Source organism: Grampus griseus (genome assembly GCF_964374135.1).
Source record: "Grampus griseus genome assembly, chromosome: 2".
NCBI lineage: Eukaryota > Metazoa > Chordata > Mammalia > Artiodactyla > Delphinidae > Grampus > Grampus griseus.
Window position 1 is genome coordinate 49182508 of NC_139018.1, and position 23190 is coordinate 49205697.

Consider the following 23190-nt stretch of genomic DNA (forward strand, 5'->3'; position numbering starts at 1 on the left):
ATGCAAGCTTTTAGGAAATCTAACCACCCCACACAGTTATACAGCTTGCACTGCACAAATGTACCAAGGGGATGTGAGGGTCAAGGAGGGGGTTGGTTGGCCCAAAGAAAATGCATGAATATAAATGTATGTGCAAAACTACATAATTTCAGGGGATCTCAAACCTTCTGAAGCCTAGATCACAAGTTCAGAACCCCCTGCTCTATTAATTTCTATCCAAATAAATGAGATTTGCATTTTACAATAATGATTGACAATTTGTTCCTGACTCAATCCAACCTCAGGCACAAAGCTAACTACAAATGAGCTTTCTTCAAGGAAAAAGAAAATTTATCTTTACCAAGTTAATTAACTATTTTGTCCTCTGCTACAAAACACAGATTTTTATCTAAATAAGATCTTAACACAATAACTCTCAAGTATTTTCTCTACAATTTCTCTTCTGCCTCATGAAACGTCATTCTCTGGCCTTTATAAATTTAATAAAGAACTAATATAATGGAAAGTATATCCAGAAGTAAAAGTCATATTTATAACTTTGTGATATCTACTTTGTATCATTTTGAAGTTTCACTAAAATGAGTAGAATTTATCATTTGAAGCTATCAGTTAGCACAGCCTGAGTGAAATGATGCAGGAACATACCCTTAGATACATACATTCATCTGTCAAACCCAACTGATTTAGTAACAATATTTGATGATAAAAGGGAGGAACAAAAGCATCACACTTAATTTTAGGACTCACCTATAAATTTAAACTCAATTCTGTGTTTGTGAAGTCATCCCTCTGCTTCAGCATAAATAAGGTCCCAAATGTAGTAGTCAAATGATCTTCCACAATAAAATATTTTTGTTAATCTTTAATTTTCTCAAAACAGTGCTAAAGTGATGGCAAGGAGATTTTTTTTTAAGTGTAAATCCACAATACAAAAAAGAATAGGAGAGTACTTCTGTCTTAGACAATTTAGTGAAGTAGAAAACTCGAGAAAAACTCCAAAGACAGACACCTAAAAGGTCTAGATAAATATTTTTTTAAGTCTCTTTAAATATATGGCTGGGCATTTAAGGAGAAACTCTCCACAGGCCAAACATGAAGCAAAAACTTGAATCCAGTGAGACAGCTAAGTGCAAGACCCAACAGCTACCACTGAAGCTTCTGCCCACCATTGGTAGATTCGATTTCCAGCTTTTTGGTCTTTATAAAAACAGGGGCACCGGAGAAGAAGCCTAGGATGACAGGTCAGATGAGGTGAAATGTGCCAGTAACTCCTTCAGACATAAGATAAACACAGACATCGTAAGAAAATGTGCCTATTTTACCTTAGCTCTGGGAGAAAGGAAAAGTCTTCTCCGGGAGTCTCTATCCACAAGGTGGCCCTGCACACAAAGACAAAATCTGTACTACCCTCACGTGTGAAAAACTCCATGGTAAGAATTTACTTTAAGACACCACAAGTGACTCGCAGAAATAAATGAAAACCCTAGAGGAAAATACCTTAAAGCCAGGCCTCCAAGGATTTACAGATAAAGTAAATATGACCTTAAGATCAAAAATTCTTAGGCACAGAAGGAAACAAATTAGCATACATGACTGACACTCAACAGAATACAAACAACTACATCAGACTCACAATGACTGAAAATAACTATATTGAATATATTTAAAAGATAGTATTTAAAATAACAAGCAGATTTCATAAGTAGAGTGCCTAGGAATTTAAAATATATAATAATTGAATTTAGAAACTCAATGAAGAGATGAAATAGAAGATTAGACATGAATAAGGGAAGAATTACTATTGGAGATAGTTCTGAAAAAATTATTCAGAATGGAAGAAAGAATAATAAAGAGATAAAAAATTTAAAAGGGAATTTGATAGATATTGAGAACAGAGGGATGTTTAACATAGCTCTAATAAGACTGTCAGAAGGAGCTAATAGATAATATAGGGATGAGTCAATATTTAAAGACATAACAGCTGAAAATTTTCCAAAAATGATAAAATGCACAAATCCTCAGATTCAAGAATTCAGATAAATCCTAAAAATCTTAAATAAAGAGATACACACCTAGACACAACAGAACAACAAAAGGCAGATCATATATGCAGTCAGAGGAAAAAAGACATCACCTTTAAAAAATTATTCTAATAACTGGCTTCTAAAATTCAGAAGACCTACTCCAGCAAGAAGTAAAATGGGCCCCAAATCATGGTACATGACACAAAACCCAATGGTGAGCAAAATAAATGGAAACTATATGGGAAAATAGAAATTAACATTGTATAAGACAGCAACAAAATAGTACTATCTAAATTGTGGGGTTAAATATGGAGAACTAAAATTTTAAATTATAGCATATATATTGAGGGATGGGCAAAAATAGTGATTACATTTTGAATTTGTTAAGTTAAACATGCTTGTTAGAACCACAAAAAAATTAAAAGAGTATCATTTTCAATGAAGGAGAAAGATGGAATTTCTTTAAAAAATTGTTAAATCTCTGTCAATCCAAAAGAAAGGAGACAATATGTATATAAAAATCAAGGCACAAAATAAGATGGTAGAAAGAACTCCAAATATATCAGTAACCACAATAAATATTAAGGGACTATATTCTTCAATAAAAGAAAAGATCCATATATCACCACCTGTTTTGTAAATATTATGTTATTGGAACGTAGTTCCATTTGTTGATTTACAGAGTGTCCAAAGCTGTCTTTGTGCTACAACAGCAAAGTTGAGCTCTTCAACAAAGTCTCACTCTAGGTATTCCTAGTTACTATATATCTCTTTGCCTATTTGTATGGGAGTAATCTGTACAAGCTTTTAATGTTCTGACTTAATTTCATGGGCATCACTGGGGGCCAAAGGCTTACTACAATCTTCTTCTTGACCTAGTGGCAAAACCTACTGCCCTGGTAAGGGCAATAGCTACAGCATCTAACTTAGTGAAGGCTTCTGCAGATTTTGTTTTAGGGTCCCCTTTAAACTTGATGCATCTTATGCTGTACAATCTTTGTTGCTTGCTGAAAATACACATTTCTGAGCAAGTGGGCTTACCCCCTATGAAATCGAAATCATATTATTTTCTCTTCCACATATTTCGTTCGTTGATACAAAATTTTAAATGCTGCTACTCTTCTATTACCTGGAGAACGAGAAACCCCCGACTGTTTAACCTCTATGTGTGTACGACCTATACTCCAAATTAATTCATTAAAAAATCCAGACTTAAACTTCTCTGTTGATGGATCATATCTTAAGACCTACACAGAAAAATATTAGGAGAGATACACCATAACAGGTCTCACTTCACCTCTAGAATATGACCCCTTGGAAGAGGCAAAATTTGCCTAGATGGCAGAACTCATTACACTCACCAAGGCTTGCTGCTTACTTAAAGATAAGAGCATTGATATATAAACTGATAGCAGATATGCTTTGGGGGTAGACCATGATTTTAGAATGCTTTGGATACAATAAGAATTCTTAGTTTCAGCAGGAAATCCAATTAAGATCAGTTAGCAAAATAAAGCATTTTTTAAAGTGCTCTAATACTTCCTAAGGTGCTAGTTATTAAAAAGGTCAGAACTCACCCCCAAAAGGGCTAACCCTCAACAAAATATCCTGGCTGATCAGTGTGTGAGACAGGCATCTCTTGCTAAGATCCTAGCATCCATGAAATCCCAAAAGACCAAATTTTTTTTTTTTTAAACATCTTTATTGGAGCATAATTGCTTTACAATGGTATGTTAGTTTCAGCTTCACAACAAAATGAATCAGTTATATATATACATATGTTCCCATATCTCTTCCCGCTTGCGTCACCCTCCCTCCCACCCTCCCTATCCCACCCCTCCAGGCGGTCACACAGCACCGAGCTGATCTCCCTGTGCTATGCGGCTGCTTCCCACTAGCTATCTACCTTACGTTTGGTAGTGTATACATGTCCATGCCTCTTTATTGCTTTAAAGAGACTCAAAAAGGCTATTACAGAATGCCAGCAATTAGATCCAGAGTCAAAAAGAGGTGCTGGGAGAAATCTAGATGCAAATCTTATAAAGATCACTTCTGGCATTCTCAGCATGGAATGTTGTAAAGTTTACATGAAATTACTCACCACAGTAAGGAAAAATTGGCCACTGTACTGAATCAACATTGGTTCACGTATTAGGGTTCTCCAAGGAAACAATCAATAGAAGACGTATGGTTATAGGAGAGAGATCAAGAAGGCAGAGTAGGAGGACGCTGGGCTCACCTCCCCTCATGAACACCTCCAAACTACAACTACATATAGACTGACTCTTGCTGAAATCAACCTGGGGACTAGCTACAGTTTCTACAACCAAGGTTGTAAAGAAAGATCCACATGGCATCTGGTAGGAAGGGAGAAGTGGTCAGGTTGGGACCTACACTCCTAGTAGGAGACACAGAAGAAGAGGGATCACAGGCTCAGGGATCCTCCCTGGGGGGTGAGAGATTCAAGCCACATATTAGGTACCCCAGCTGTGGAGTCCGACACCAGGAAGACAAGCCCCCTTATTTAGTTTGAAAATGACTGGGGCTTACTGGAGGGCTGTAAGAAACCAAGACTCCACTTTTGAAGAACAGGTGCACAGACTTGCTTACTCATAGTCACACTGGATGCAACAGACTAAAAACTGCCTGGGGCTCTGGCCTGCTTCCCAGGACTGCCCTGGTGTATCCTCCAGCCCACACCAAGCTCCTGTTCCAGCCCTTCTTGCTCCAGTGCTGCTTCCCACTAAGGTGGAGGCTGCTAAGGAGAGTGTGTACACTTGAATGAAATGAAGCTGCCTGGGACCCTCCTGACCAGAGGCAGCCATTGCCAGCATGTGCATCAGTGCACACACTTGGGAGGGAGTGAAACCAGCTAAGCAGTGTAGTACCTACCTGTACAGTCCCAATCCAGCCTCTAACCAAGGCACACACACTGGGGGAAAATGTGAAACCAGCAGAGAACTATACTCCCAAGCCCTCAGGCACCAGTCACGCCCCTAACCAAGGCAGAAACTGCTATCACACCTGGGAGAAACCCAACTCCCTCAGGGTTCCGGCTCCAGACCCTCAGGCTCTGATCCACCCCCCTTCCCCCATTGGGTGGTGATGGTCATCGAGCCTAGGAGAAACCCCAGCTTGCACCTGGCTCTGGCTCTAGCCCTACCCCCTCACGAAGACTGTGGTTGCCAGCACACCCTGGGGGGAGATGCAGCCCATGTTCACTTCAGATCCAGCTCTCCCACCAAAGCTGCTAGGCACATGCCAACCACACAGGGAGGCTCCCACACAAGGACACGCTATCAAGACTGGGATATGTAACTGTTCTACCTAATTTTATAGAGACAGAGAAAGTTAGGCAAAATGAGAAGGCAGAGAAACATGTTTTAAGCAAAAGAACAAGGAAGAAAATGCTAATGAAACAGACATAATTTCCCTAATAAAGAGTTCAAAGCAATCATAATAAGAATGATAACTGAACTTGAGGAAAGAACAGATGAACACAGTGAGAATTTTAACAAAGAACTAGAAAATATAAAAAGAACCAGACAGAGCTAAAGAACACCATAACTGAAACGAAAAATACACTAGCGAGAATAAACAGCAGATTAGGTGACACAGAATGCATAAGCAATCTGGAAGATAGAATAATGGAAATCAGCTAGTCAGAACAACAAAACGAAAACCGAATTTTAAAAATGAGTACAGTTGGGCTTCCCTGGTGGCACAGCGGTTGAGAGTCCGCCTGCCGATGCAGGGGACACGGGTTCGTGCCCCGGTCCGGGAAGATCCCACATGTCCCGGAGCGACTGGGCCCGTGAGCCATGGCCGCTGAGCCTGCGCGTCCGGAGCCTGTGCTCCGCAACGGGAGAGGCCACAACAGTGAGAGGCCCGCGTACCACAAAAAAAAAAAAAAAAAAGAGTACAGTTTAAGGGACCTCTGTGACAACATCAAGCATAAAGAAAGAATATATGTGTGTGTGTGTGTTTGCGTGTGCGTGTGTGTGTATACACACACATATATATATATATGAAGAGATTTATTACAGAAATTGGCTCACATGGTTATGAAGGCCACAGAGGCCGGCAATCTGCTGTCTGCAGGCTGGCCAAACAGAAAAGCCAGTGATAAAATTCAGTCCGAGTCCAAAGCCCCAAAAACCAGAAGCTCTGGTGTCCAAGGGTAAGAGGAGAGTGAATCTACCCTTTCTCAGCCTTTCTGTTCTATGTGGGCCCTCAACTTATTTGATGTTGTCCATCCACATTGGTGAGGGTGGATCTTCTTTATTCAGTCTACTGATTCAAATGCTAATCTCTTCCAGAAATACCCTCACAGATGCACCCAAAAATAATGTTTACCAGGATCTGGGCAGCCCTTAGCTCAGTCAGGTTGACACAAAATTACTCATCACAGCAGGGAAAGTTTGCTAAATTTGCTGCTGCATGTTTCATGTCACCAGCATTACCCTGGAAAAGCTGTAAAGTTGAACATGGACAGAAGCTCCCCATTCAGGTCCTCTTTGAACATGTCCAAATGGATTCCATACAAGTACACACTGCTATGGGTTTTAAATATGCCCTGGTCATTATCTGCTTATTCTCAGGATAGACTGGTCTTTCCTTGCCAGAAAGCTCTGGCTCTACAGTAGGAGAGAAACTACCATATTTCATGCCCCAACCTGGGGAATTCAAATCTAGCTCTCTAGTGTCAGGGGCAGCAATTTTTCTGGAACTGTTATTAAAGAGCTTTAACAAGTGGTAGGTAAAGCCCTACCACTTAATCAGAAAGTTTGTACAGGCAAACCTTGGAGATACATCAGGTTCAGTTCCAGACCACTGCAATAATGAATATTGCAATAAAGCGAGTCACACAAAATTTTCAGTTTTCCAGTGCATACAAAAGTTATAGTTACATTATATTTTAGTCTAGTAAATATGCAACAGTACTATATCTAAAGAAAAACCGTGGACATTCCTTAATTTAAAAATATTGGGGACTTCCCTAGTGGTGCAGTGGTTAAGAGTCCGCCTGCCAATGCAGGGGACACGGTTCGAGCCCTGGTCTGGGAAGATCCCACGTGCTGCAGAGCAACTAAACCCATGCGCCACAACTACCGAGGCTGCGCTCTAGAGCCCACGCTCCACAACAAGAGAAGCCACCACAATGACAAGCCTGCGCACTGCAATGAAGGGTAGCCCCTGCTGTCTGCAACTAAGGAAAGCCCGCACGCAGCAACGAAGACCCAACGCAGCCAATAAATAAATAAATATATTTATTTTAAAAAATATGTTTTATTGCTAAAAAATGATAACCATCATCTGAGCCTTCAGTGAGTCATAATCTTTCTGCTGGTGAAGGGTCTGGCCTCCATGTAGATGGCTGCTGACTGATCAGGGTGGTGGTTACTGAAGACTGGGGTGGCTGTGCTTTTTCTTAAAATAAGACAGAGATGAAGTTTGCCACATCGACTGACTCTTCCTTTCACGAACGAGTTCTCTATAGCATGTAAAGCTGTTGATATAACCATTTTACCCACAGTAGAACTTTTTTCAAAATTGGAGTTAATCCTCTCAAACCCTGCCACTGCTTTATCAATTAAGTTCATGTACTATTCTAAATCCTTTGTTGTCATTTCAACAATCTTCACAGCATCTTCAAGAGAAGTAACTCCCTCTCACGGAACCACTTTCTTTGCTCATCCATAAGCAACTCCTTATCCATTCAAGTTTTATCATGAGATTGCAGCAATTCAGTCACACCTTCAGGCTCCACTTCTAATTCTAGTCCTCTTGCAATTTCCACCACATCTGCAGTCACTTCCTCCACTGAAGTCTTGAACCCCTCAAATTCATCCATGAGGGTTGATATTTTGACCTCTTCCTGTGAATCACATACGCACTTAATGGCATCTAGAATGATGAATCCTTTCCAGAAGATTTTCAATTTACTTTGTCCAGATCCATGAGAGAAATTACTATCCATGGTAGCTTTAGCCTTAAGAAATGTATTTCTTAAATAGTGAGACTTGAAAGTCGAAATGACTCCTTGATCCATGGGCTACAGAATGGATGTTACCAGGCATGAAAACAACATAAATCTCATTGTATAACTCCAACAGAGCTCCTAGGTGACCAGATGCATTGTCAATAAGCAGTGATATTTTGAAAGGAATTTTTTTCCTAATAGTCATTCTCAACAGTAGGCTTAAAATATTCAGTAAGCCACGTTGTAAACAGATGTGCTGTCATCCAGGCTTTGTTGTTGCACTTACAGAACACAAGCAGAGTCAACTCAGCATAATTCTTAAGGGGCCTCAGGTTTTTGGAATGGCAGATGAGCACTGGCTTCAACTTAAAGTCCCCAGTTGCATTAGCCCCTAACAAGAATCAGCCTGTCCTTTGAAGCTTTGAAACCAGGCATGACTTTTCCTCTCTAGCTATGAAAATCCTAGATGGCATCTGCTAATATAAGCCTGTTTAGTCTACATTGAAGATCTGTTGTTTAGTGTAGCCATCTGTATTAATGGTCTTAGCTAGACCTTCTGGATAAACTTGCTGCAGCTTCTACGTTAGCACTTGCTGCTTCTCCTCGAACTTTTATGTTATGGAGACGGCTTCTTTCCTTAAACCTTATGGACCAACCTCTGTTAGCTTCAGACTTTCTTCTGCAGCTTCCTCACCTCTCTCAGCCTTCACAGAATGGAAGAGAGTTAGGGCCTTGCTCTGGATTAGGCTTTGGCTTAAGGGAATGTTGTGGCTGTTTTGATTTTCAATCCAGACCACTCAAATTTTCTCCATATCAGCAAATAAGGCTGTTTTGCTTTCTTAACATTCATGTAGCACTTTTAATTTCCTTTAACAACTTTTCCTTTTCCTTCACAACTTGGCTAACTGACACAAGAGGCTTAGCTTTCAGCCTGTCTTGGCCTTCGACATGTCTTCCTCACTAAGCTTACTCATTTCTAGCTTTTGATTTGAAGTGAGAGACATGCAACGCTTTCTCTCACTGAAACACTTAGAAGCCATTGCAGGGTTATTAATTGGCCTAATTTCAATATTGCTGTTTCTAAGGAGATAGGGAGGCCCAAGGAGAAGGAGATGGGGGTGAACAGCTGGTCAATGGAGCAGTCAGAACACACACAATTTATCAATTAAGGTTGCAGTCTTATCGGGGCACAGTTTGTGGCACCCCAAAACAATTACAATAGTAATATCAAAGATCACTGATCACCATAACAAATATAATAATGAAAAACTTTGAAACATTGCAAGAATTACCAAAATGTGACTCAGACACAAAGTGAGCAAATGTTGTTGGAAAAATGGTGCCGATTTACCTGCTCGACACAGGGCTGCCACAAATCTTCAATTTGTAAAAAATATAGTATTTGCAAAGAGCAATAAAACAAAGCACCATAAAATGGGGTATGCCTGTATCCATATTGCCTCCAATTTCTAGGAAAAGTAGAAAGAGCAAATGGAATTCTGAAACTCAGTTTAGCAAAGCTCTCAGTCTCTCAAAGTTCTATGGTCTAAGATCTTCTCATTGGCTTTAATGACTCCTCTGGGCTTCATCAGCTCTTGGCTTATGATTAAGTAACACGCCTGTCCAGACATCTAGGAATATTTCATCGGATCCTAGACTCCACACACTACTAGCAAGTGGACATGACTAAATATTGCAAGGAGCTCATGCAATACACCCAGCCTTGTCATCAACAGGTATGAGCAGCCTTTCCTCAAAATCCTCCTAAACCTTGCACAACCTAAAACCAAAGATTTAGTCTTCAGGGACAGACAATTTACTCATGAACTGGTTAAAGCATGCAACTGAACTAACTGCTGGAATTGTACACATTTTCCTTTGGGAGGAGCACCCAGCTTTCCTTGGTTCTACTTCCGTATAATGATATCAGATGATTTTCTGGGTAACTGACAACTGTTTTATTAGGTGACTTTTTGGATGGCAAACACAAGTATAGCCAGAAATCTAAAATCCCCTGTCATCATAGATCTAGATGATGATCATCTAGGTGAAAAACAAATACTCTTCTTTCCACCAAAACTAATACTTGGGACCTTCTGTGGGAGCTAGCTTTCACAGATACAGAGCTTGGGAGAGAACTAGGGAATAGATGGTGCATATTTGGAAGCTGTCTCACTTTATCCAGTTTTAGAGGTAAAACACACTATTTCTTTCACTTTAGATCTGCCTAATTAATGGTCTTGACACTTCATCACCTGGAGCCAGACTACTCTTAAGTGGCCCCCAAATCATAAAAAACTATTTGACAACCCATAGGGGTATTTTGACCAAAAATAGATGACTGAGTGGCACCAGTGACCAGATTTGTAACACAAGATTGAATATGTAACACAATTACATCTTTTTTGTTTGTTTGTTTGACTGCCCCTCGCGGCATGCAGGATCTTAGTTCCCTGACCAGGGATCGAACCTGTGCCCCCGGCAGTGGAAGCACGGACTCTTCACCACTGGACTGCCAGGGAAGTCCCCTATATCTTAAACACAAAAGCCCACCATCTACTACCTGCAAAATGGACAGGGGGTAGTTACCTTGATAGAGGGATACCTGCCCTCAGGATAGTCTGACACGCTATGATTCAGAGAAACGCAGACAAAGGGGAGCTAGACAAAGCCACCAAGGCTATAAAGTTTCACCAAGGAACTCCTCATCCGAGAGGTTCAGGAAATTAAATGGAATAAGAGCCCATTAGATATAATATTGGTGTCTTGAGGGGGATCACGTGCTGTTTTAGGCAGGTAGGGGGAAATGGTGAGCTTATATCCTTCCAAACTTCTATGACATCTTTATTACTACTAAAGAGATCTGGTAAACTAACAAAGGAATTACAAAATTGGATAATTTGGCTAATAATCCCATATTTGGTACTGCAGGCTCATTACACTGGAAATAAAATCTGTTCATCCAGTTTAATTTGGGCACTCTTGGCTCAGGCATTAGAACTCTATAAACTTTGGTCATAACCCTTCCCTTGCTATTTGTTATACAGGGGCTCAGATGGGTGACTGCAAGTTTTATAGCCACCATGCAACTGTCATCCCACCACATGATTAAAAAAATGATCCAGTAAAAGAACAGAAAAATCTAACACTTATGGATGCTGAAACAACCATCTAGGAAACCGGATACATGATAATGATGCTACAAAGAGCAGTGAAGCTCTGCAGTCAAGATCGTGAGATCACATCCCCAGTTGTGAATCCTTCAGCTCAGGCCAAAGAATGGCAATAAGGGGGCCATACTGATAACTGAACCCATCTGCACCCACACAGCTTACTATTAACAACTTTATTATTCGACTGTCTTCATTCACATGGCATTTATATTCTAGGAAACTTGCCCAGGAAGCTGAAGTTGCAAATAGCTTCATTGTTCAAGAACTTCTTCAATGTCATTTATCTGAACGCTAGACTATTCAATTGACCCTCAGCCAAGTTTATACTCCCTTCTCAGAATAATAGATGGCATTGAATGACTGTTTACTTTTCAAAATTTGCTTTAAAACCCTAGTCCTTAATATGTCCCATCATAAACAAGCCCTCAAATCAAACAATCATCTTAAACCAGATCCCAAAAGAACTCAATAACCTGCCTCTATCCAAGACACCACTAAGACTGTCAATGTAGTGACTGTCCTTACCATATATAGTAAGCAATAAACTCAGCTTTAGTTTATCAATAGGATGATTTTGGTGTATTTTCAGGAAGCTAGCATTCGACAAGAGCAGAAAGCTTAAATTATAAGGTACCATACAAAAAGTTCCATACAAGATTAGGGTAGTACGGTATAGGAAAAGTTACTACACTAATATTCCCCCAAAAGTGTATTTTAAGGAATACTAATGCCTTGGGGTGTTTAGAGTGTGTTAGTTTTAAAAGGGCTTCTATATTCAGATAAATCTGGGAAATATCAGGTTGAACAAAGCTCTTGTTGGTACAGGGACTGATGTATTGTGAGCATCCAGAAGGAACAACATACACAGGCTTTCCCAAACTCATTTCACCATGAAGATCTTCTTCATGAAACATTTTGTGAGACTAATGTTCTACAGAAGATAATCTGAGAAGCATTTAACTCTATACTAAAGTCAGCAATCCTAGGTTCGAGTCTTAATTGCAGCACTTACTAGTTGTGTAATCTCAAGCGGGTCTCTTGGCCTCTCAGAGTTTCAATTTTCTTATCTGTAAAAATAATAATAATAATAATAATACCTACCCCAAAATCAAGGTTTCTATGAGAGCCAAATGAAATAAAGCTTGTGAAAGCTCTTGGTAAACTCTAAAGCAATACACACAAGTAAAGTGTTTTTAACAATACCTCACATTAGAGATAAAGTAAATCAATGGGGATCATGAGATAGAGTATAGAAAATATTGTAATAAAATTTGTATTGCACAAAGTCTGATAACTGGCACCATTGGAGCTTTCTTTGGTGGTCTGCCTCAAGGTCAGTGGTAAACACTGCAGAATGAATACATTCAGCAAACAGTAAGCTGGCATAGTGCCAAGACATGAATGTGATCCACATGAACTTAACTTGGGCACTTCTCTTCTTACTATAAGTTTTATAATGATGCTTCACGTAAAAAAAAAAGGGGGTTACAGAACCTCAGTGTACCTAACTGGTCTTTCTATTCCTTAGTACCAAGCATCAGATTCAATCTCACCTCCCTATATGAAGAGGCAGAAATGTTATTAATGCAACTAAATTTGAAAGATAATCATTCATCTTGCTGATTCTGTCTTTCCAACACAGACACAGAGAGAAATGAGACTACAGGCCTAAATGGTACAGTAACAGTCACCTGATAGATCTATAAGCCAACAGCCCTTTTTGATAAAAGACTTGGGTTCCATTTAACAACACGAACAGCGCATTTAAGTTTGCAGTGGTATAACATGGCATGGTTTCCACTAACCCCACTCAGAGAAAACTTCGTGAAGTAGAAAGAAATGAGTTAATGTAAGGACACCTGAATCCTCACTTTCTACTGCCTTTTATGAGCTGTCTAGTGAAGAAACTTCAGTTTACTCATCTCAGACTACATGAGTTGTTCTCAGAGTTCAAAATTTTGTGTCCCAATAAAATTCTCCAAATTTAGGATACTCACAAGAGATTGTCAACTCTAAACTTTGGGCTTTTTTTAATTTAGCATTTTTAATTTTAAAAACATTAAGAAGTAGAAGAATATATCAGAATAAAAGATGGTCCTTTAATTTAATGAAAAAACATACTCACCACATTGTCCTGTCCTTGTGTACTATAATTTCTCTATAAGCTCATATGCAAAGGGGAGAATAAGTAACATCGTTCTGTACAATTTGTGTATCCTTGGATTAAAGCTTGCGGCCATTGCACAATCTGAACTCATACAAAAACACCGAACATAACAAAAGAATTTTTACATGCTGTATCTAATTGCAAGTTATCGAGTCGTTTGGCTTCTCCAGCAATGATGTGTCAAAGCATCCATTGACAAGGAGCTCAAAAACCATATCAAGGGCTTCCTTGGTGGCGCAGTGGTTGAGAGTCCGCCTGCCGATGCAGGGGACGCGGGTTTGTGCCCGGGTCCGGGAGGATCCTACATGCTGCGGAGCGGCTAGGCTCGTGAGCCATGGCCGCTGAGCCTGCGCGTCCGGAGCCTGTGCTCCGCAATGGGAGAGGCCACAACAGTGAGAGGCCCGCGTACCCCAAAAAAAGAAAAAAAGAAAAAAAATCATACCAAAAAAAGTAATCAGGGCTTCCGGGAAGATGGCGGAAGAGTGAGACGCGGAGATCATCTTCCTCCCCACAGATACACCAGAAAAACGTCTACACGTGGAACAACTCCTACAGAACACCTACTGAACGCTGGCAGAAGACTTCAGACCTCCCAAAAGGCAAGAAACCCCCCCCCCCCCCCCCACGTACCTGGGTAGGGCAAAAGAAAAAAGAAAAAACAGACAAAAGAATAGGGACGGGACCCGCACCAGTGGGCGGGAGCTGTGAAGGAAGTAAGATTTCCACACACTAGAAGCCCCTTCGCAGGCGGAGACTGCGGGTGGCGGAGGGGGAAAGCTTCGGAGCCGCGGGGGAGAGCACAGCAACGGGGGTGCGGAGGGCAAAGCGGAGAGATTCCCGCACAGAAGATGAAGGCCGACCGGCACTCACCAGCCCGAGAGGCTTGTCTGCTCGCCCGCCAGGGCGGGCGGGGCTGGGAGTTGAGGCTCGGGCTTCGGTCGGAGCGCCGGGAGAGGACTGGGGTTGTCGGCTTGAACACAGCCTGCAGAGGGTTAGTGCGCCACGGCTAGCGAGGAGGGAGTCCGGGGAAAAGTCTGGACCTGCCGAAGAGGCAAGAGACTTTTTCTTACCTCTTTGTTGCCTGGTGCGCGAGGAGAGGGGATTAAGAGCGCTGCTTAAAGGCGCTCCAGAGATGGGCGCGAGCCGCGGCTAAAAGCGCGGACCCCAGAGACGGGCATGAGACGCTAATGCTGCTGCTGCCGCCACCAAGAAGCCTGTGTGCGAGCACAGGTCACTATCCACACCCCCTCTTCCGGGGAGCCTGTGCTGCCTGCCACTGCCAGGGTCCCGGGATTCAGGGACAACTTCCCCGGGAGAACGCACGGCGCGCCTCAGGCTGGTGCAACGTCACGCTGGCCTCGGCCGCCGCAGGCCCGCCCCGCACTCCAAGCCCCTCCCCCCCGCCCCCGCCTGAGTGAGCCAGAGCTCTCGAATCAGCGGCTCCTTTAACCCCATCCTGTCTGAGCGAGGCCAAATCCAAACCTGAGGCCCTGGGAGCTGTGAGAACAAAGAAGAGAAAAGGAAATCTCTCCCAGCAGCCTCAGAAGCAGCGGATTAAAGCTCCACAATCAACTTGATGTACCCTGCATCTGTGGAATACATGAATAGACAACGAATCATCCCAAATTAAGGAGGTGGACTTTGGGAGCAAGATTTATTTTTTCCCCTTTTCCTCTTTTTGTGAGTGTGTCTGTGTATGCTTCTGTGTGAGATTTTGTCTCTATAGCTTTGCTTCCACCATTTGTCCTAGGGTTCTATACGGCCGTTTTTTTTTTGTTTGTTTGTTTCTTTTTTCTCTCTTAAAAATTATTTTTTTATTTTAATAACTTTATTATATTTTATCTTACTTTCTTTTATTTTATTTTATCTTCTTTCTTTTCTTCCTTCCTTCCCTCCTTCCTTCCTTGCTCCCTCCCGCCCTCCCTCCTTTCTTTCTTTCTACTTCTACTAATTCTTTCTTTCTACTTTTTCTCCCTTTTATTCTGAGCCCTGTGGATGAAAGGCTCTTGGTGCTCCAGCCAGGAGTCAGTGCTGTGCCTCTGAGGTGGGAGAGCCAACTTCAGGAAACTGGTCCACAAGAGACCTCCCAACTCCACATAATATCAAATGGCAAAAATCTCCCAGAGATCTCCGTCTCAACACCAGCACCCAGCTTCACTCAACGACCAGCAAGCTACAGTGCTGGACATCCTATGCCAAACAACTAGCAAGATAGGAACACAACCCCACCCATTAGCAGAGAGGCTGCCTAAAATCATAATAAGGCCACAGACACCCCAAAACACACCACCAGACGTGGACCTGCCCACCAGAAAGACAACATCCAGCCTCATCCACCAGAACACAGGCACTAGTCCCCTCCACCAGGAAGCCTACACAACCCACTGAACCAACCATAGCCACTGGGGACAGACATCAAAAACAGCGGGAACTACGAACCTGCAGCCTGCAAACAGGAGACCTCAAACACAGTAAGATAAGCAAAATGAGAAGACAGAAAAACACACAGCAGATGAAGGAGCAAGATAAAAATGCACCAGACCTAACAAATGAAGAGGAAATAGGCAGTCTACCTGAAAAAGAATTCAGAATAATGATAGTAAAGATGATCCAAAATCTTGGAAATACAATAGACAAAATGCAAGAAACATTTAACAAGGACATAGAAGAACTAAAGATGAAACAAGCAATGATGAACAACACAATAAATGAAATGAAAAATACTCTAGATGGGATCAATAGCAGAATAACTGAGGCAGAAGAACGGATAAGTGACCTGGAAGATAAAATAGTGGAAATAACTACTGCAGAGCAGAATAAAGAATAAAGAATGAAAAGAACTGAGGACAGTCTCAGAGACCTCTGGGACAACATTAAACACACCAACATTCGAATTATAGGGGTTCAAGAAGAAGAAGAGAAAAAGAAAGGGACTGAGAAAGTTTTTGAAGAGATTATAGTTGAAAACTTCCCTAATATGGGAAAGGAAATAGTTAATCAAGTCCAGGAAGCACAGAGAGTCCCATACAGGATAAATCCAAGGAGAAATATGCCAAGACACATCTTAATCAAACTGTCAAAAATTAAATACAAAGAAAACATTAAAAGCAGCAAGGGAAAAACAACAAATAACACACAAGGGAATCCCCATAAAGTTAACAGCTGATCTTTCAGCAGAAACTCTGCAAGCCAGACGGGAGTGGCAGGACATATTTAAAGTGATGAAGGAGAAAAACCTGCAACCAAGATTACTCTACCCAGCAAGGATCTCAATCAGATTTGATGGAGAAATTAAAGCCTTTACAGACAAGCAAAAGCTGAGAGAGTTCAGCACCACCAAATCAGCTTTACAACAACTGCTAAAGGAACTTCTCTAGGCAACAAACACAAGAGAAGGAAAAGACCTACAATAACGAACCCAAAACAATTAAGAAAATGGGAATAGGAACAGACATATCAATAACTACCTTAAATGTAAATGGACTAAATGCTCCCACCAAAAGACACAGATTGGCTGAATGGATACAAAAACAAGACCCATATATTTGCTGTCTACAAGAGACCCACTTCAGACCTAGAGACACATACAGACTGAAAGTAAGGGGATGGAAAAAGATATTTCATGCAAATGGAAACCAAAAGAAAGCTGGAGTAGCAATTCTCATATCAGACAAAATAGACTTTTAAATAGACTATTAGAAAAGACAAAGAAGGACACTACATAATGATCAAGGGATCGATCCAAGAAGATATAACAATTGTAAATATTTATGCACCCAACATAGGAGTACCTCAATACATAAGGCAAATACTAACAGCCATAAAAGGGGATATCGACAGTAACACATTCATAGTAGGGGACTTTAACACCCCATTTTCACCAACGGACAGATCATCCAAAATGAAAATAAATAAGGAAACACAAGCTTTAAATGATACATTAAACAAGATGGACCTCATTGATATTTATTGGACATTCCATCCAAACACAACAGAATACAAATTTTTCTCAAGTGCTCATGGAACATTCTCCAGGATAGATCATATCTTGGGTCACAAATCAAGCCTTGGTAAATTTAAGAAAATTGAAATCATATCAAGTATCTTTTCCGATCACAATGCTATGAGACTAGATATCAATTACAGGAAAAGATCTGTAAAAAATACAAACACATGGAGGCTAAACAATACAATACACTACTTAATAATGAAGTGATCACTGAAAAAATCAAAGAGGAAATTAAAAAATACCTAGAAACAAATGACAATGGAGACACGACGACCCAAAATCTATGGGATGCAGCAAAAGCAGTTCTAAGAGGGAAGTTTATAGCAATACAATCCTACCTTAAGAAACAGGAAACATATCAAATAAACAACCTAACCTTGCACCTAAAGCAATTAGAGAAAGAAGAACAAGAAAACCCCAAAGTTAGCAGAAGGAAAGAAATCATAAAGATCAGATCAGAAATAAATGAAAAAGAAATGAAGGAAACGAGAGCAAAGATCAATAAAACTAAAAGCTGGTTCTTTGAGAAGACAAACAAAATTGATAAACCATTAGCCAGACTCATCAAGAAAAAAAGGGAGCAGACTCAAATCAACAGACTTAGAAATGAAAAAGGAGAAGTAACAACTGACACTGCAGAAATACAAAAGGTCATGAGAGATTACTACAAGCAACTATATGCCAATAAAATGGACAACCTGGAAGAAATGGACAAATTCTTAGAAATGCACAACCTGCCAAGACTGAATCAGGAAGAAATAGAAAATATGAACAGACCAATCACAAGCACTGAAATTGAAACTGTGATTTAAAATCTTCCGACAAACAAAAGCCCAGGAACACATGGCTTCACAGGCAAATTCTATCAAACATTTAGAGAAGAGCTAACACCTATCCTTCTGAAACGCTTCCAAGATATAGCAGAGGGAGGAGCACTCCCAAAGTCACTCTACGAGGCCACCATCACCCTGATACCAAAACCAGACAAGGATGTCACAAAGAAAGAAAACTAAAGGCCAGTATCACTGATGAACATAGAGCAAAAATCCTCAACAAAATACTAGCAAACAGAATCCAACAGCACATTAAACGGATCATATACCATGATCAAGTGGGGTTTATTCCAATAATGCAAGGATTCTTCAATATACGCAAATCAATCAATGTGTTACACCATATTAACAAATTGAAGGAGAAAACCATATGATCATCTCAATAGATGCAGAGAAAGCTTTCGACAATATTCAACACCATTTATGATAAAAACCCTGCAGAAAGTAGGCATACAGGGAACTTTCCTCAACATAATAAAGGTCATATATGACAAACCCACAGCCAACATCGTCCTCAATGGTGAAAAACTGAAAGCATTTCCACTAAGATCAGGAACAAGACAGGGTTGCCCACTCTCACCACTCTTATTCAACATAGTTCTGGAAGTTTTAGCCACTGCAATCACAGAAGAGAAGGAAATAAAAGGAATCCAAATCGGAAAAGAAGAAGTAGAGCTGTCACTGTTTGCAGATGACATGACACTATACATAGAGAATCCTAAAGATGCTACCAGAAAACTACTAGAGCTAATCAATGAATTTGGTAAAGTAGCAGGATACAAAATTAATGCACAGAAATCTCTGGCATTCCTATACACTAATGATGAAAAATGTGAAAGTGAAATCAAAAAAACACTCCCATTTACCATTGCAACAAAAAGAATGAAATATCTAGGAATAAACCTACCTAAGGAGACAAAAGACCTGTATGCAGAAAATTATGACACTGATGAAAGAAATTAAAGATGATACAAATAGATGGAGAGATATACCATGTTCTTGGATTGGAAGAATCAACATTGTGAAAATGACTCTACTACCCAAAGCGATCTACAGATTTAATGCAATCCCTATCAAGCTACCACTGGCATTTTTCACAGAATTAGAACAAAAAATTTCACAATTTGTATGGAAACACAAAAGACCCCGAAGAGCCAAAGCAATCTTGAGAACGAAAAATGGAGCTGGAGGAATCAGGCTCCCTGACTTCAGACTATACTACAAAGCTACAGTAATTAAGGCAGTATGGTACTGGCACAAAAGCAGAAAGATAGATCAATGGAACAGGATAGAAAGCCCAGAGATAAACCCACGCACATATGGTCACCTTATCTTTGATAAAGGAGGCAGGAATGTACAGTGGAGAAAGGACAGCCTCTTCAATAAGTGGTGCTGGGAAAACTGGACAGGTACATATAAAAGTATGAGATTAGATCACTCCCTAACACCATACACAAAAATAAGCTCAAAATGGATTAAAGACCTAAATGTAAGGCCAGAAACTATCAAACTCTTAGAGGAAAACATACGCAGAACACTCTATGACATAAATCACAGCAAGATCCTTTTTGACCCACCTCCTAGAGAAATGGAAATAAAAACAAAAATAAACAAATGGGACGTAATGAAACTTCAAAGCTTTTGCACAGCAAAGGAAACCATAAACAAGACCAAAAGACAACCTCAGAATGGGAGAAAATATCTGCAAATGAAGCAACTGACAAAGGATTAATCTCCAAAATTTATAAGCAGCTCATGCAGCTCAATAACAAAAAAACAAACGACCCAATCCAAAAATGTGCAGGAGACCTAAATAGACATTTCTCCAAAGAAGATATACAGACTGCCAACAAACACATGAAAGAATGCTCAACATCATAAATCATTAGAGAAATGCAAATCCAAACTACAATGAGGTATCATCTCACACCAGTCAGAATGGCCATCATCAAAAAATCTAGAAACAAAAAATGTTGGAGAGGGTGTGGAGAAAAGGGAACCCTCTTGCACTGTTGGTGGGAATGTAAATTGATACAGCCACTGTGGAGAACAGTATGGAGGTTCCTTAAAAAACTACAAATAGAACTACCATATGACCCAGCAATCCCACTACTGGGCATATACCCTGAGAAAACCATAATTCAAAGAGTCATGCACCAAAATGTTCATTGCAGCTCTATTTACAATAGCCCGGAGATGGAAACAACCTAAGTGTCCATCATCGGATGAATGGATAAAGAAGATGTGGCACATATATACAATGGAATATTACTCAGCCATAAAAAGAAACGAAATTGAGCTATTTGTAATGAGGTGGATAGACCTAGAATCTGTCATACAGAGTGAAGTAAGTCAGAAAGAGAAAGACAAATACCGTATGCTAACACATATATATGGAATCTAAGAAAAAAAAATGTCACGAAGAACCTAGGGGTAAGACAGGAATAAAGACACAGACCTACTAGAGAATGGATTTTAGGATATGGGGAGGGGGAAGGGTAAGCTGTGACAAAGCGAGAGAGTGGCATGGACATATATACACTAACAAACGTAAGGTAGATAGCTAGTGGGAAGCGGCCGCATAGCACAGGGAGATCAGCTCGGTGCTTTGTGACCGCCTGGAGGGGTTGGATAGGGAGGGTGGGAGGGAGGGAGATGCAAGAGGGAAGAGATATGGGAACATATGTATATGTATAACTGATTCACTTTGTTATAAAGCAGAAACTAACACACCATTGTAAAGCAATTATACTCCAATAAAGATGTAAAAAAAAAAAGTAATCATACTCTTTGCATGTCTGCAAAAAAAACCTTCAAAAATAGCTCAAATTACAATGCAAGTTACACAGTCTATTAAGCAGTAGGGCTATTCAACTGAAATCCCCTTTCATAAACATTAGATTAAGAAACATTCCATATTGAGCTGTTTGCACGTGCTAAGTTATAACTGGCATTTTCACATACATTATCTGATTTAATCTTGACAATAAACAAAAAATAAACTAAAAAAAAAAAACCCCACATATTTCAGAAGACATAAACATACCTCAGCCTTTACTTCCTCCTCAAAGGGGACAAAATGGCAAAATAATTCTTCCTTACCACCTTCAAATTTACACTGCTCCCGTTCTCAGGAGAAGACTCAAGTTACTGTCAAAAGGACATGTAAGATTTTGCATACTAAACACAAAATCCACATAAAATAGGATTTAAACTTGCCCCTAGTAAGCAAGGATGGAGTCAAGCTTCCCCTGAAGCACAGGGCTGCAAAGAAATGCAGAACTTAAAATCTGGGTTCTGGTGTGAATGATGACACCAGTGCTTACCATGAGAGTAAAGGCAGAAGAGTTTTTCTTTTCCTGCTCCCCCATCTCAGTAGATTGAGGACCCAAGTGAGTTCCTAGTGACACTCACACAGCTTACTGTCAACATTAATAGCTTTACTATTTGACTGTCTTCCTTCACAAGGAATTAATATTCTAGGAAACTTGCCCAGGAAGCTAAAGTTACAAATAACTTTAATGTTCAAGAATTTCCCCAAAGTCATTTATCTGAACACTAGACTACTCAACTTTCCCTCATTTCATAAATATGAAAATCAGTGTCCAGAGAGGCGGCAGTTGCATTCCTGGTCAGGGGTGGAGACAAGATTTGAAGCCAGGTCCCTTGACCTCTGCCCAGAAGTCTCCCCCCAACACTACACTTCGTATCAAACTAACAATAAGTTCCAGGCCCCAAAGAGTTGACAGTCAGCTTTTCGAGACAACAGATGAGAGCAATGTTTATCTTGTTGAAGGTAGAGAACCTCAGAAATCACTTTACTCACAAATCGAGGCCTAGAGATGTATTGTGGTTGCTCCATGTCCGTTAATTGGTATAATAAATGCAAGAGAAGAAATATTACAAGATAGTATATGATTTAACTGCCAGAGAATGGTAAAAACCCACGAAATAGTTTCTTTCTGAAATAAATGACTGTGGGCCAGAAAGGACTCACAGGATTTGAGCTGACTCTTGAAGCAACAGATGGAATGAGGCAGGCTCAGAGAACAACAGTTCATTTGTTAAAGTAGTTTCAGGAACACTAGTTGGGTTGGGGCTGGAAAGATAGGGTTAAGAGCATTTACAGTTTCCAACCAAGTATTCACTTGATTCTGTGGAAACAGAAAGACTAAAGTTTAGAGAAGGTTTCTTAGGAATACCTTGGTAGCAATATGTTGAAACTTCCTAAGTACTTACTTGAGTTGATACATTCTAACCCACTAGCAACCTTCTTTCTACTACATGCTTTAGTAAAGCACTGAAGCTTAGGAAGTTTAAAAAAACACTTAATTACTTAAGTTATTCTTCCAAGTGAAGTATCAAGATAGTTTCAAGGAATTTAAAACATAACTCTCTCAATTATGCTTAGATTTAAAAGAAGTTTCAGATAAATCAAACCTCTATTTGCTCAACTGACTTCTTATATTTTCATTTTCAGGATACAACCAGTCTGAGTTGTGATACTACAATGGGAACAGGCTTATAAGTAGTGTCACACATAGCCAAATGGGTAAAAAGGAAGGACAGCTGATTTCATTAATGGCCACAATACAGTACTGATATTATCACCATTTGTAATGAATGAATCAAAACTAAAAAATCATTAAAGGAGAAGGAACATTTTAGATGTTTAGTTCAAGTATGTAACTGAATCTTACTACTTATAGAGTATCAAAGTTCCAATTTAAACTTATGTTTTTCTAATTTCAATGGCTCTAAAACAGGTGCAAAAGTTGCTGGATATGAAATACCAACATATCTAAATCTGCAAGTAGGATATTCAATTTAAAATTTACTTTTAGAATTACACAATTATACTCAGTATGACCACTCATTTAAATTCCAACCCAAAACAATTATGATTAACAAAATACCCACATCAAAAGTAATTTGTCAATCATACCTCAGTAAAGCTTGGGAAAAAAAATTATCAAAAGAATTCTAACTTAAATTATGCAA